General features: G+C 38.2%; 1 protein-coding gene across 1 annotated transcript in view; it reads right to left on the reverse strand.

Moving 5' to 3' along the window:
- LOC115218351 overlaps window positions 1-13,219 on the reverse strand; it is a 67,028-nt gene extending 53,809 nt beyond the window's left edge. The window contains exon 1 of the mRNA XM_029788113.2: window positions 12,915-13,219. The gene's annotated coding sequence lies outside the window, so the exon portion shown is untranslated. The remainder of the gene's footprint in view (window positions 1-12,914) is intronic.
- Window positions 13,220-14,155: the final 936 nt, after the last annotated feature.

The following is a 14,155-nucleotide window of genomic DNA, read 5'->3' on the forward strand; positions in this document are numbered from 1 at the left end:
TTCGATATTGGCGACCGACTCCTTGTTAACAAACGAATTGACTGGAGGATTCCACAGATTCGTGTACCTTTTAAGTAGAATCAGTGGGATATGGCTGGATGTTTGAATTGAGGTCCATACGATTGAGCTTCTATACGATTTCCGAATTAAATCACAAGATTACGCCGATCCGAGGTCACGGTAGAAGCGCTTGCTCCAGGTGCCACACAATGAAATCGAACCCAGAACGTTCGTGTTCGTCAAGTGAACCTCTTAACATAGTTATGCCTGCCTACTATATATATATATATATCATTGTTGTTGTTATTCTACATAACTGACATAAGGGCATAGAGAATTTCATGCATCGCACAAGAATCCCTGGACCCTTCCTTGAGTTACTTAATTTTACAACCAAATAAAAAAAATAAAAAAAAGAGACATATATACGAGCTGGCAGAATCGTTAGCACGTCGGGTTAAATGCTTAGCGGTATTTCGTCTGCCGCTACGTTCTGAGTTCAAATTCCGCCGAGGTCGACTTTGCCTTTCATCCTTTCGGGGTCGATAAATAAAGTACCAGTTTCGCACTGGGGTCGTTGTAATCGACTTAATCCCTTTGTCTGTCCTTGTTTGTCCCCCTCTATGTTTAGCCCCTTGTGGGCAATAAAGAAATATATATATATATATATATATATATATATATATAGAGAGAGAGAGAGAGAGAGAGAGAGAGAGAGTGAGTGAGATTGAAGGAGGGAGAGGCGCGCGCGCAGATTCATATAAAACCTCAGTCGCTGTGTTTATAACAATCTGTTTACATACTCTACTGGAGATAAACATGGCTATAACTGCGTGTATATATACATACACACATACACACACACATATATATATACAGCTACAGCTGAATGTGAACTGCAAGTAACTGTTTATACAGCTGTATGTGTACGTTGGTGCGTGTGTGTGTATGTCCACATATGTGTGCGCGCGTGTGTGTGTGTGTGGCTAGAAACGTATGCGCGCGTGCGCGTGTCGACCATACAAATGTGTACTTGGTACCACTGGGTATGTGCACTTTACTGGCGAACATGTTTTCTTCATCTGGTTGTGTGTATGCTCCGCTTTTGCACTCCTCGACCATGTAAGATGCTACATGAGAAAATGTTCGTGCACTTTCACGTATGAAATTCTAGGAATAGTGGACAATTACAGAGTGAAAGTGCGATTAATTTAGACACTGCGAAATATGTAACGAGGGAGTATATATATATGTATATATATATATATAATGAAAATTATATGATCTTAAATGATTCCTAATCATTATTATTATTATTATTTTTCTTTCCGTATTTTTGCTAACATTTCCATCAGTTCAAATATACGACTACCTTCGAATCACATCTTTTAATGTGTATTAGTAGTCAGGAACAAATACACACACACGAATAAGTTATAGATAAACGTATGTATAAATTCAAACATACAAATAAACATATGTATACGTATATGTATACACATATCCTTATATATATATGTGTGTGTGTATACACATATATATTATATATATATATGTATACATATATATATGTATGTATACATATATATGTGTATGTATACATATATATGTGTGTGAAGGATCGTCTTCATACATCCGCTTTCCATGGGTTGAGAAAATATATTCAGGGTGATGTTCACCTAAAACGAACGGCTCTGAACTATTTGCCTTCAGAACCCCTTTGATTTCTGTTTTACTCTCCTGCATCACACACACACACACGTAAAGAAAAATCCTATTACATTTTCATGATTAAATATTATTAGGAAATGTCTAACAAAAATTGTTTAAAATGCTTTGCGCATTATAGAAGTATAACCATAAGCTTTAACAACAAAACCTTATATGGACACCGCCACCACCACCACTACCAAGGGTCATATGGTTCAGATCCACTGACCTAGGCCAACTCGAAGACCCTATCCTGCTGGGGTGTTTCATTTTTATCACGGTTTCTATAGTTGGATGGCCTTGCTAACAACACCCCCACCCATTTATTATTTTCGTAGTATCAACAATGGTTATATTGCACTGCCTCGGATACAAACGAAAGGGATCTCCTTGACCTCGACGTCTTTGCTCGGCCAACAACGCCTCTCGTAAAACGACTGCGAGAAGTCATCGGAGTAATGAGTGATGGGTGTACTCAGTATTCTGAGGCGTAGATAACATTGAAAGAGGACGGGGTAAAGACAGGAGATGGCAACGTGACCCAAGAGATTGAGTTAGGAGGTGGGGAGACAGAAAGAGCCCGGAAGTGTGAGTGAAAAGTAAGCAAGAGAATACGATGGCGTGAATGGGGTTTACTGACTGTACAAAAGTGGGGAGTGAAGGCAAAAAAGCAAAAAAATGCACAGGGCATAATAGGCCCTACTTGATATTTGTATAAATAGACCTCTGCATGGCAGGAACAGTTAAAAACGATAAGGATAATCATGGCGGGGTTGAGTACATGAATCTGTCCCAGGTTCATAAATGGTGTAAATAATAGAGTTGAGTGATAGGGATGTGAGTGACAGAAAAGAATAATGTGAGAGTGATGAGGGGGTTAAGCAAGAGGGAAGCGTGCGTGTGTGTGTGTGTGTGTGTGCGTCCATATATATTACACTACCATATAAATACAAATAAACACAATCTGTATACATGAGAGAGACATAGACACATATATAGTGTATATATAAGTGGGTGCGTGTGTATAAAAACATCTTCACTCACAAACATAAATAAATGGATCTCAGTAGAAATTATTCACTGTGAATTTTTAGATGTTCAATAAACAGAACGACTCGGGTTCAGTCCACAGCATGGCACCTTAAGCAAGTGTTTTACTCCACAGCCTCGGGCCAACCAAAGCCTTGTGAGTGTGTGTGTGTGTGTGTCTTCATGCCTGTGTTTGTCATCCACCACCACTTGACAACCTAAGTTGGTGTGTTTACATCCCTGTAACTTAGTGGTTCAGCAAAAAGAGCCCCAAGGTTTTAAAAAGTATAAGTACCGGGGTTGATTTATTTGACTAAAAATTCATCAAGGCAGTGCCCCAGCATGGCCACAGTCTAACAACTGAAACCAGTGAAAGAGAAAAGATATTTATTTAATCATACACATCAATATATTTATGTAAATATATCAACATCATTTTCATCTGGCGTCCACATTTCATGGATCAAACAGAATTTGTTGACAGATTTTCTATGACAGGATGCCCTTCCTGTCACCAACCTTCATCTGTTTTGAAGCAAAATATCATTTTTTGTAGAAGACTGGTTGGTAACAAACAACCTCACTTGCATGGCAACGCTTTTTTTTACAACCATCACATTAAACAAGGGTATGCACAAACACACACACATATATGAATATCAGATGGGCTTCTTTCAGTTTCCATTTACCAAATCCACTCACAAGGTTTGGTCGGTCCAGGGCTAGAAGACACTTGCTCAAGGTACTTTGCACAGCGGGACTGAACCCCAGAATGCATGGTTATCAACCACACAGTCACACCTATATAATTATATAGCTATAAATCTATAAATTCAAATATACATACATGAATATACATATATATATATATATATATATATATATAAATATATGAGTGTGCACACTCGCATGTACATGTCCCTATATGTTAGTTTACATCTACACTTCTCTGAAAATCTCTCAGCTACAAACACCGACTCTTATCATTTCCCTTGTCAATAAATCATCTGATGGCTTTGAAACTTTAAGTACAGGTGGAATCAGAGAATCCCAACTTGAAAATCAGGTATGGGTTAGTGACAGGCAGGGAATCCACCCATAATGCAATGCTTCATTATGTATTCATCTAACTCATGCTAGCAAGAGCAATGTGGATGTAAAATGAAAGAACAAATATGAATAAATATGTATATATATACACGTGTGTGTGTGTGTGTGGTAAGTTTGCTCTCCAACCATAAGGTTTTAGGTTCATTCTCACTGCATGACAACTTGAGTAATTGATTTCTATTATGGCCCCAGGCTGATCAGAGGCTTGTGAATGAATCTGACAGATAGAAACTGAAAAAAGTCTCCTTGCTTTGGCATCACGTGATAGTTGCAACTGAATATCACCGTCATACAAGTGGTGTCCATTTTCAGCCTTTTGTGAAAACGTGTCTGATTCTGGGGAGGAAATATTGCCATCTTTGGAAACAGGTGAGTGTTGGTAATGGGAAGGGCACCTGGCCATAGAAAAGCCACCTGACTCGTGAAAGCATGGAAAAGTAGGCATTAAAATTATGAAAAATTATTTATATACATACACACATCATCATTTAACATCTGCCTTCCATGCTGGCATGGGTTGAAGGAAGACTACACCAGGTTCCTGGGTCCATTTTGGCATGGTTTTTATGGTTGGATGCCCTTCCTTAACACCAACCACCCAACAGAGTGAACTGAGGGCTTTTTCACACACACACACCCACACATACTGTGATGGTGCATGTCCTAGTGGTTCCGATACTTAGCTCATGATCATAAAGTTATGATTTCAATAGCCAGTGTTGTGTCATATCCTTCAGCAAGACACTCTATTTCATGCTACACCAGTTCATTCTGTTGTCAAAAAGGTGTTATACCTATGATTCAAGGGGCCAACCATGTCACATTCTCTGTTGCACTGAATTTCCCTGAGAACTACATTAAGAGTACGTGTCTGTGGAGCACTCAGCCACTTGCACATTAATTTCACAAGCTTGCTGTTCTGTTGATCGAATCAACTGAAACCCTCCTCGTCATAACCGACAGAGTGCCATATATGTATACATACGTAGACACATTTTAAGGTGTGCTATATTTTTAGAAAGGTTACCTTACTTTTCACCTGGTCAACAAGTCACCAGAAACTTGTTCATGTCAAATCTCAAGCCAGTTGAACCATTTTTAGATTCCTACAGGTGGAAGCAAAATTTTGAGCTCCCACAAAGGGACAAATTTTATCTATTTTTTTTCTACATATTTTTAACCACTTATTTTTATTTTGTTTGTTGCATTTCAAGCATACGGTCATCGACCCTTACTTGTTTCCAAGCAAGGTTATATTCCGCCCCCACCCACCCAACTGGACATGTTTTCATGAAAGATTGGAAATGAATGATGCTGAGTATATGATAGTGACATTCATTTACAATTATCACACAATGTCAGGGTGAGAAGATGCATGCTCACACACACACACGACAGGGTTATTTTTTTCAGTTTCTATCAAATCCACTCACAAGACTTTGGTCAGCCCAAGATTGTACTAGAAGACACTTGTCCAAGATGCCAAGCAGTGAGACTGAATCCAAACTTCTTAACTACAAATGGTTATGACTGCACCTCTACTATATAACACCACCATTTTATGTATAGCAGAATAGTCATAAGATTTAATTGTAAAAAATAATCATACCAGACTAGGGACAAATCATTTGATTAAAAATTCTTCAAGGTGGTGCCTCAGCATAGCTGCTATCTAAAGCCTGGAACAAGTAAAAGATAAAAGATCCAAGATGCAATTTTTTATGAATATGAACATGCTTCCTCCCATGGTTACGGCTACCATGGGAAGCATCGTCCCAAAGGCTGATAATATATTCTATTTTTAATACATTGACACCACCAAATATCTAAACGCCATGACAACATAAACTAAACTTTATAGGCAACACTTGGTATGTTTTTCGAAAAATCTTCACTGATTATCTGAAGATATTCTATGACATCATTGGTTATCAATCAGGGCCCACATGACCCTTGGAGGACCAACATAAAATTTTGTTGTTAAAGTCTATGTGCAATAAGAGGATTACACTCCTAACATACACAAATTATTTTCTTTTTTCTTTTACTTGTTTCAGCCATTAGACTGCGGCCATGCTGTAACATCACCTTGAAGAATTTTTAGTCAACTGAATCAATCCCAGAACTATATTTTAAGCCTGTAAGGCGGCAAGCTGGCAGAATCGTTAGCACGTCAGGCGAAATGCTTAGCAGTATTTCATCTGCCGCTACATTCTGAGTTCAAATTCCGCCGAGGTTGACTTTGCCTCTCATCCTTTCGGGGTTGATATAATCGACCTAATCCGTTTGTCTGTCCTTGTTTGTCCCCTCTGTGTGTAGCCCCTTGTGGGCAATAAAGAAACGTATATTTTAAGCCTGTTACTTATTCTATTGGTTTCATTTGACAAAACAACCAAGCTACAGGAACGTAAACACACCAACACCAGTATCAAGTGGCAGCAGTGGACAAACAGACACAAAGTCACACACGTATATATGGTGGGCTTCTTCAGTTTCTCTCTATCAAATCTACATGCAAGGCTTCAATCAACCTAAGACTAAACAGAACCCACTTCCCAAAGTGCTGAACCAACAATTTTTTTCACACATTTTCTAACAATATTTAATTAGAAAAATTTAACAGCATTTTTAAAACATCAAATGGTTTTGAGGATACATTTGAGTAAAATAAGAATCAAAGACATCCATCGGTAAAAGAAAATGGTTCAGAACCAATGTACTACAGACTTCAAAACCCTTCATAAAGGTGATGATTAGAGGCAAGCCAAATAACTTTTCAAATCAAGCTGTTCCTCAAGAAATTTACAAGCACCAGTCTTGTCCATAATTTGAGTGAGTTGCTTTCAAAACTAATGCCATACTACAATCTCCAGTGTACTATTCTTCCACTGTTGTTTCAATCACCTTTACCTGCAGAGCAAGAATTTTCAGTCACAAATACGATTAACAGACCAACATTTTCTACATGGGGGTCAACTTGTGACAATAACAGTCAGTCGTTTTGCTGGCTTTCCTTTTAAATCATGTATAAGATTCAAGTTCCAGTGCATGATTGAGAATGATGGAATATCAAAACCATTCTTTCTTTTTCTTTTTCTGTATTTCTCTTAACAATGGAACATGAACATTCAGTCATACAAACACACACATGTATAAGGGATTTCTGCAGCTTCTCTCCATCAAAAATCTCTCATATGGTATTGGTCAGCCAGGTGCTATAGTAGATACTTACCCAAGTTTCCACACCACACATACTTATAGGTATGTATATATTTATGAATGTGTATGTATGTATTATATATAGTTCGGTATATAATACGTTGGGGATATGCTAAGCTGGTCTCTTTCAACAACAAAGCACAACTCATATCAAAGAAACATCAGTGCACCATATTCACTTATGAGCAACACTCAACTAGAACCCACACAATCACACTCATTGTCAGGTCTTACAATCATTGAGAATCTCTTCTGGTGAAAACACATCCTTAACATTGCTAGGACCACATCCCAATAAGTGAACCTTCCTTTCGAAAGCAGAACATACCTCAGCTCACACCCCCAACGATTATTGATACTCTACAAAACCCACATAAGAATATTGTGTTGGTTGGTCCATGGCTGTAGCAAAGGTCACTAGCTAGCAACACCACCGATGGAAATGACCCTTGAATCAGGTGATACCAAAGTGAATTTCTTAACCACACAATTATACCTTCACCAACCCGCATATATATATATATAGACAGATAGTTAAAGATGGACAAGGCATTGTCATTTTAACCAATCTGTATGAATACAGCTCACGATTGTAAGGTTCTGTGTTCAATTCGTGGCAGTGCTTTGTGCCTTCAGCAAGACATTTTATTTCACATTGCTCCAATCCACTCAGCTGGCAGAAATGAGTCGTACCTGTATTTCAAAGGGCCAACCTTGTCCCATTCTCTGTTACACCGAATCTTCCTGAAAACCATGTTATGGGTAAAACAGGTCTGTGGAGTGCTCAGCCACTTGCATGTTAATATGATGAGCAGGCCGTTGATTGGAACTGGAACACTCATCGTTGTAACCAACAGAGTGTCAGTATATACCACCATCATCATCGTTTAACATCCATCTTTGCATGCTTGCATGGACTAGACAGATTCTCTCCAGTCTTGTGTTCATCCTGTCACCATCCTTCACCTGTTTCCAAGCAAAGTCCTTAAAAAAATGAACCACACAATGGCTGGAGATGTGTTCAAGGATGATTGTAAACGAACAATAATTGTATGATAGAGACATTTGTCCAGAATTAACATGCAATGCTCAAGACAAAGAACACAGACAAACACACTGACACATGATAGGCTTCTTTTTAGTTTCCATCTACAAAATCCACTGACAAAGCTTTCATCAGCTGGAGACTGGTAGAAGACACTTGCCCAAGGTGCTGCGCAGTGGGACTGAACCTGTAAACCACATAGTTGTAAAGCAAACTTCTTAACCACACATCAAAATATATACTTTATATATATATTATATATATATATAAAATTATAAATTAGGGTATCTACGAGATACCACCATGCTGAAAATAGCAGTCACGATCTGACTCTAAAACCACCTTAATTGTCCATATCATGGTACAGCATGGTGGTATCTCATAGATACCCTAATTTATAATTTTAAATAATTATTACCTTTGAAGGTTGTTTTTTCCATGCTGGCCACTTGATAAAATCGCTATTTTATTTTAAATTAACGATCTTATCCTTATTTTTATATATATATATATACTTACATATGCTTTGCAATGATAGTTTTCTGTTCAGTCCTACCTTGGGTAAATGTCTTATGGGTAAATTTGTGAACGGAAGCTGTATGGAGCTGTGACATATGTAGGCATGTGTGTTTACATCAATATTCCATGTTTTCACTTGTCACCATTAGAGAGAAAGTGTTATGTTCATATGTTCACATAGACATTACAGCCTGCCGCTCTGCACTCTCAAAGACCGATAGGACAGAAAAAAATCCCTTGGGTTGGGGACTAGAAGAGCATCTGATTGCAAATCTGCCAAATACACACACATTTGCATTTAAATGCGTACACACGTCCTGTGAGTGAATTTGGTAACTATGCGGAGACCTATTAAATGTGTGTACATATGTATTTATATACATATAACAGGCTTCTGTAGAGTTGCTCTTTAGTGAATTCATGCACAAAACATTGCTCAAAGACATTTGCCAAAGGTGCTGTACAGTGGGATAAAACTGAAAGCCACATGGTAACGAAGCAAATTTCTTAACCACACAGATCAAAGCCTTGTGGGTGGATCTGATAGACAGAAACTGAAAGAAGTCCATATGTATCAATATATGTGAGTGTGTGCATGTTTGTATCTCTGGTCTGACACTGTGTGGTAGTTGTAAATGAGTGTCACTGTTATACAAGCAGTGTCATTCATTTTTAATATTCAGTGAAAACAAGCTTGGCTGTGGGAAAATATTGCCTTGCTTTCGGAAACAAGTGAGGGTAGACTATAGGAAGGGGCATCTGGCCATAGAAAATCTGCCTCAATAAACTCCATCTGACCGATGCAGATATGGAAATATGCACATCACACATTTATGTACCTAACAACCTTTCATCATTTTACATTTGCTTTACATACTGGATTGTGTTGGACAAGTTATCATCACTCCAGATGGACTGGAAGAGGACTACACTTGATTCATTGGATCTCATTGCTGGCCTAGTTTCTCTTTTACTTTTGACTAGGTGCCCTTCCTAATACCAACCAAAAAGCGTACAGCATACATCTTGTCCTAGTGTGAGCAGTAGAGAAGTGGTCATGTCCTTGACAAAGCTAAAGGGTAAGAGTCCTTTGAACCCTGTGTTATTTCCGCTCGTTTGCTAACCCCTTTATTAACGGTACTGAGTACATTTTATCATGTTACCAAACACAAGTGAGACTGCATTCTGCCTCACAGGACAGAAAAAAAAAGAATGATGCTCATGTGTAATTAAGTACAGAATGTGAAGGTTGACTACAGATAAGACAAACAAGTTAAGTAAATAGAAGGGGATGAGTGCCAGAGATGAAGGGGGTTCGATAGGTCCAATGACAACCTTACACAGATAGGCAATATGGCACAGTGAACAAAATCCAATAGCATCCCTTGGTATACAAGTGACATACGACAGTGAACAGAAGAGAGGGTGAGTGACAAAAAAAAATTAAGAGGGTATCAACAACAGGTAAGGGTAGGCAGCTGATGTAGACGTACAGGCACACATTGTGCGAGGGGCCCAAATGTAGATAAACCTCCCGACCATCATCACTACCAATATTTTAACATTCGTTTCACCAAGCCTACACAGGTGGGCGGGTTTTCTCCAATCACTGCAATCGTTTGCCATCTCCTCCATGAGTTCAACATCCTATAATCAATTTTCACCGCTTCATCCCACGTCTTCCGGAGTCTCCCTCTTCCACGGGTTCCATCTATTTTCTCGTACCTTGCACCTCTTCATACCACCGCCATCCTCGTTCGCATCACATGTCCATACCAACGCAGTCTTCTCCCTTGCACACAACACATCCAATTCATCTGATGCACAATTTTCCTCCTGAACTCGTCTGTACTCATTTGTCGTTCATGCACACACATTGTAACATGTAGCCCATGTCGTTTCCGTCGGAACAGCACAGTTCCCCAACGTTAATCAGTCGTATACTGTCACACAACACTATCTCTTGTTAACAAAACCAATGATCCTTGAAATGATAATACAGATTAGTTTACTTAATACATCTCTAGCAGGATATCTGACGAGAACTGTGATACACACGCGTATACATATACCTACAAACACAAATACATATATAAATATATTTTTACTGCCCAGAAGGAGCTAAACATAGAGGGGACAAACAAGGACAGACGAAGGGATTGAGTCGATTATATCGCCCCCCAGTGCGAAACTGGTACTTTATTTATCGACCCCGAAAGGATGAAAGGTAAAGACCCAATCACACACACACATTCATATACATATATATATACATACATACATACACTCGTCACATATATATACACGCTCCCACTCAAAGAAACAAATATATACACATTCGTCGGAACAAACCTATATACACACGTACATACGTACACAACTTTAAACATAATAATAAATAGCGTAGGAAGGCCTGGTTAGTTTCTCTTAGGGCCTCTCTGCACCTCGCATTGAATATAATGCATAAATAAAATATATCTTGTGGTGAAGTGTCTTACACACATACACAACACTGGCACAGATGTACTTTTAACAATGTATGTGGAAATAAATCAATGATTAATAAATGCAGTGTGGAAAAAGGAGGATATGGTGTGCTCCATCAAATGTGTGTATGATTAGGTTCGCTGGTGCATATAACAACACGAGCCGCCTAATTTCAGAGGAATAACAGCTTAAAAAGAGAGGTGGGGGAATTATATTTTGCTGACAAGTGATTGAAGGAAGGCTGGGTAGTAAATGTATAATAAACTTGTGCACTAAATTCGACTTGTTTTGTCAAGCGTTGAAAGTGTGACAGTTGCACTTCAAGAATGACAGGTTTCAACGATGGAGGTTTTGTCAAACGGGACAGAAATTCCTGTCAGATTGAATGTAGCAATGGCAAAACAAAAACAAGCACAACACGTCTCACAAACACAAACAGAAATAATCTCACACCAACAATAACTGGAATAAAATACACCCCGTCTCGCAAACATACCAACAATAAAACTACAACCACATGTAAAAATAGCAAGGGGCCCCTCTAGCTTTCTGTCACTACGTGATTGGTTGACTTGCTAGAAATTGCAACCAAACCTCCCTTATATCACATTCTAACATCTTTAAAATAAATGACACACTGAATAACGCAGAAAAAAAAGAGATATGTACTACTTAAGAAGAGATGATCACGCCTGGAACGCCACTAACAATGGATTTGCTCTATCAGGATTGACTCACATGGGGCTATGATACATGTAAAACCCACAATATACGCAGACTTAATGCAATACATACACAAGATATTTTTTGCCGTTTTTTTTTTTTAAGTGACACCACCTGCACGGACATACAAAATAAGATATAAAGATTATTCGATTGTCAAAACATTCACACGATACCAACGAAAGGATTGAGTTTATTTTCGTCTTCATAACCGAGAATATGTGACGTTCATGATTTTCGTTAATGCCCTTGAAAAAGCCCGCAACATCACAAGATCCCAACCCTCTTCTATATAAATTAAAGGAGCAACACACACACACACACACTATGGTATGTATATATGTATATTTGTCCTACATTTTTGAAATGGCAGTTGTGTGTGTTTAATTAAACGTTCCATTAATTAATTAATTAGCAAGTCTATATAGAAAAGTTTTAAAAAAAACATAAGTCAAAATAAAAAGGATCGGTTTGACAACCTGGTGCTATTTAGAAATAATAGTAATAGTAATAATGATAATAATAGATTAGAAATATTTCAGAGCCGTTATGAAAAAAAAAAACCGTAAACAGAGAAGTCGAGATAGGACATTATGACAGTAAAGTAAGTCGAAGGCCTGTTTTCCGTTCCCACACATGAAATTAAGATGATGACACAAATAGACAACCAAACAACAGAATCCACCATCATCATCCGCTGAAATAATTAGGGGCTTTGATATTGTCAATGGTATAAAAGAAAAATGGAATATATATATATAGGAACGTATAATTGATGTATGTAAGTGCGCGTAATTATAACAGATAGAATATACAAATGTGTTTATACACATAATATACATACATATATATATATATACATATATACACACAAACAACTGAACAGTGAATGTGAAACAGAAATAAACAAAAATTGAAATAGAGGAGTGGGTTTTAAAAAAAAGGGCTTTTAAAAACATTAATTGATAAATCAATAGAGATGATCAACACAAGTTGATCGCGATTTGGTTAGAGAAGGGCAAAAACTGAAAAAAGAAGGATGGACAAAAGGTGGTTGCTATGTGGTTTTTACCTTAGATTCGTAGACTGTGTTGTGTTCCAGTTGGACATAAAGAGATGATGAGTTGTGTGTGTACACAGATGATTCTGTGTATGTATGTGTTTGTAATGAGCGTACGTGCCATATAACAAACAGTAACAAGCAACTATGAGAAGAGAGTGAGTGCGGATGGTCCTGGTTGGTTGTAGATTTCCAGTTTCACAGCTAGTAACTGGCTTGGCTAGCTCTGATTTTTCTTAAACAGCAATAGTACCAAGCAGTAGTAAGGGCATTAGTAAAGGTGGTGGTAGTGATAGTAGTGGTGGCAATAGTAAAGGTGGTGGGGGTAATAGTAGTGGCGGCGGTAATAATAGCGCGAGGGTAGCGGGGACAGGCATGACAGTAAGAGAGGAAAGGGGAGAGTGTAAGCTCAAAAACAACAACAAATAGGCCAGTACAGTTCTGGCGCCAAAACGCCATCTCTCGACAGGTTTGTAAATCATATTCCTCGTAAGAGCACGTAACTCATGTCGTATTTTTTAGATATTTATTTACGAACGTTGTGAAGGGTGTTGAACGGTTTTAATATACACATGCGCATTTTATATATATTTATATTTATATATATATCCTTCATCTTTTACTTACTTCAGGTATTGAGCTGCGGCCATGCTGGGGCACCACATCGAAGGGCTTTATTGAGCAAATCCACAATACTTAATTTTTAATGCATGGGCCTCGGGGACGTAAACAAACCAACACCGGTTGTCAAGCGATGGTGGCCACACACGCACGCACACACACACACACCCACACATAGATCTCTGAGTTCAAATTCCGCCGAGGTGGGACTTTGCCTTTCATCCTTTCGGGGTCGATAAATAAAGTACCAATTTCGCACTGGGGTCGATGTAATCGACTTGATCCGTTTGTCTGTCCTTGTTTGTCCCCTTGTGGATAGTAAAGAAATATATATATACATAGATGTATGTATATACATACTTAGATTACGCACGTACGACGGCCTTCTTTCAATTTCCGTCGACCGATTTCATTCACAAAACTACTTTTGGTGTATTTGTTTGTTTGTTTTTTTTCAAATGCGCGTAAATTCATCCGTCTATTATAAATTTCCTTATAAAACTCCTTAAAGCATTCATTCACCGTTTCCTTTAAACAAATATCTCGACGTGGTCGTTTCTACCTGATGAAATGTATCTTAAAATTCTCGCAAAATGACACCCCTGTCTTCGAAAAACGACAGTGGATAAAAT

This window comes from Octopus sinensis, linkage group LG13 (genome assembly GCF_006345805.1).
Source record: "Octopus sinensis linkage group LG13, ASM634580v1, whole genome shotgun sequence".
Lineage (NCBI taxonomy): Eukaryota > Metazoa > Mollusca > Cephalopoda > Octopoda > Octopodidae > Octopus > Octopus sinensis.